General features: G+C 46.9%; 1 pseudogene; it reads right to left on the reverse strand.

Moving 5' to 3' along the window:
• Window positions 1-644: 644 nt before the first annotated feature.
• LOC108315244 lies at window positions 645-2664 on the reverse strand (annotated as a pseudogene).
• Between the last annotated feature and the right edge of the window lie 326 nt (window positions 2665-2990).

The following is a 2990-nucleotide window of genomic DNA, read 5'->3' on the forward strand; positions in this document are numbered from 1 at the left end:
GTTGCCCAGGCTGACTGGAATGCAATGGTATGATCTCGGCCACTGCGAATTCTGCTTCCCAGGCTCAAGCAATTCTCCTGCTTCAGCCTCCTGAGTAACTAAGACTACAGGCGTGTGCCACTGCACCTGGCTAACTTTTGTATTTTTGGTTTTCAGCAGAGACGGGTTTTTGCCATTTCAGCCAGGCTGGTCTCGAACTCATAGCCTCAAGTGATCTTTCCACCTCGGCCTCCCAAAGTGCTGGTGGGAGCCACTGCACCCGGCCTCATATGCAGGTTTGTGACATGGGTAAATTGTATGTCATGGAGGTTTGGTATACAGATAATTTTGTCACCCAGGTAATCACCATAATACCCGGAAGGTAGTTTTCAATGCTCACTCTCCTCCCACCCTCCACCCACACATAGGTCTAGTGTTCCTTTTTTTTTTTTTTTTTTGGTAATTTAGTCTTTATTTCACAATCATAAACTTAACTCTGCAATCCAGCTAGGCATGGAAGGGAACAATGAAAACATGGAACCCAAAGGGAACTGCAGCGAGAGCACAAAGATTCTAGGATACTGCGAGCAAATGGGGTAGAGGGGTGCTCTCCTGAGCTACAGAAGGAGCGGTCTGGTGGCTAAGATAAACACAAGTCAAACCTGTTAGCATTGTCCACAGTCAGCAGTGGTGGTCTTGCTGGTCTCGCCAAAGTGCTCCATGGCCTCCGCTATATTCATGCCTCCTTTCACCGTGCCAAAGACCACATGCTTGCCATTCACTCAGTCTTGGCAGTGCAGATGAAAAACTGGGAACTGTTTGTGTTGGGTCCAGCATTTGCCAGGGACAAGATGCTGGGACCTGTATGCTTTAGGATGATGTCCTCATCATCAAATTTCTCCTCGTAGATGGACTTGCCATCAGTGCCATTATGACATGTGAAGTCACTGCCCTGACACATAAACCCTGGAATACTTCTGTGAAAGCAGGAACCCTTACAACCAAAACCTTTCTCTCCAGTGCTCAGAGCACGAAAGTTTTCTGCTGTCTTTGGAATCTTGTTTGCAAACAGCTCAAAGGAGACGCGGCCCAAGGGCTCGCTGTCCACGTACTTTAAGTTCTGGTGTACATGTGCACAGTGTGCCGTTCTGTTACATAGATATACACGTGCCATGGTGGTCTGCTGTACCCATCCACCCATCATCTACATTAGGTATTTCTCCTAATGCTATCTCTCCCCTAGCCCCCCACCCACCAACCGGCCCTGGTGTATGATGTTCCCCTCCCTGTGTCCATGTGTTCTCATTGTTCGACTCCCACTTATGAGTGAGATGCTATTCCTTTCTTTGTGTCCTTGTGTGCTTAATGTTTAGCTCCCACTTATAAGTCAGAACATGTGGTGTTTGGTTTTCTGTTCCTGAGTTAATTCACTTAGGATAATGGCCTCCAGCTCCATCCATATTGCTACAAAGGACATTATCCTTTTTTATGGCTGTGTAGTATTCCACAGTGTGTATGTATATGTTTTCTTTTTTCCTTTTTTCTTTTTTTGTCTTGAGACAGAGTCTTGCTCTGTTGCCCAGGCTGGAGTGCAGTGGCATAATCTTGGCTCACTGCAATCTCTGCCTCCCAGGTTCAAGTGATTCTCCTGCCCCAGCCTCCCAAGTGGCTGGGATTACAGGGGTGTACCACTACACCCAGTTAATTTTTGTATTTTTAGTAGCGATGGTGTTTCGCCATATTGGCCAGACTGGTCTTGAACTCCTGACCTCAAGTGATCCACCCGCCTTGGCCTCCCAAAAAGCTGGGACTACAGGAATGAGCCAACACAGCCAGCTCGTATCATGTTTTCTTTATCCAGTTCATCCTGATGGAAATCTAGGTTATTTCCATCTCTTTGCTATTGTAAATAGTGCTGCCATGAACATATGCGTTCATGTGTATTTATGGTAGAAGGATTTATATTGCTTTGGATTTATAACCAGTAGGGATTCTTGGGTTGAATGGTAGTTGTATTTTAAGTTCTTTGCAAAATCTCCAGAGTGCTTCCACAGTGGCTGAACTAATTTGCATTCCCACCAACAGTGTATAAGCATTCTGTTTTCTCTGCAACCTTGCCGGCATCTATTATTATTTGACTTTTTAATAGTGGCCATTCTGGCCAGCTACAGTGGCTCATGCCTGTAATCCCAGCTCTTTGGGAGGCTGAGGCAGACGGATCACTTGAGGTCAGGAGTTTGAGACAAGCCTGGCCAATATGCTGAAACCCCGTCTCTACTAAAAATACAAAAATTAACCAGGCATGGTGGCGGGCATCTGTAATCCCAGCTACTTCGGAGGCTGAGGCAGGAGAATTGCTCAAACCCGAGAGGTAGAGGTTGCAGTGAGCCGAGATCTCACCACTGCACTCCAGGCTGGGTGACAGATCGAGACTCTGTCAAATAAATAAATAAATGAAGGCCTTTCTGATTGGTGTGAGGTGTATCTCATTGTGGGTTTGATTTGCATTTCCCTAGTGACTAGGGATGTTGAGCGTTCCCCATTGTTGATGTAGCCCAGTGAATGCCCGGGATCTCTACATCTCACAAATTCGGGGCTTGAGTGGGGTGGAGGATGGAGGTTAGGGAGAAATCCCAGAATTCTTCTGTCCAACTGTTTCGCCTCAGGAAGAAGAAGCAAAGTCATCTCAGACTTGGTCTAGAGGTTCGGGGCAGGGACTGGCCCCAAGGCTGCCCAGGCCCCGGTTTCAGCTGCAGTAATCACTAACAGTGTGACCTCAGGCAAGCTGTGTCCCCTTAGTTTTCCCATCTGTAAAGTCAAGATGGTAATTGTTCCTGCCTTGTAGCGTTTTTTGAAAGACTGATTGAGTTAAAATTCAGGCCAGGTGCAGTGGCTCACACCTGTAATCCCAACACTTTGGGAGGCTGAGGTGGGTGGATCTACCTGAGGTCAGGGGTTCAAGACCAGCCTGGCCAACATAGTGAAACCCTGTCTCTACTAAAAATACAAAA

Source organism: Cebus imitator, unplaced genomic scaffold (genome assembly GCF_001604975.1).
Source record: "Cebus imitator isolate Cc_AM_T3 unplaced genomic scaffold, Cebus_imitator-1.0 Scaffold170, whole genome shotgun sequence".
Taxonomy (NCBI): Eukaryota; Metazoa; Chordata; class Mammalia; order Primates; family Cebidae; genus Cebus; species Cebus imitator.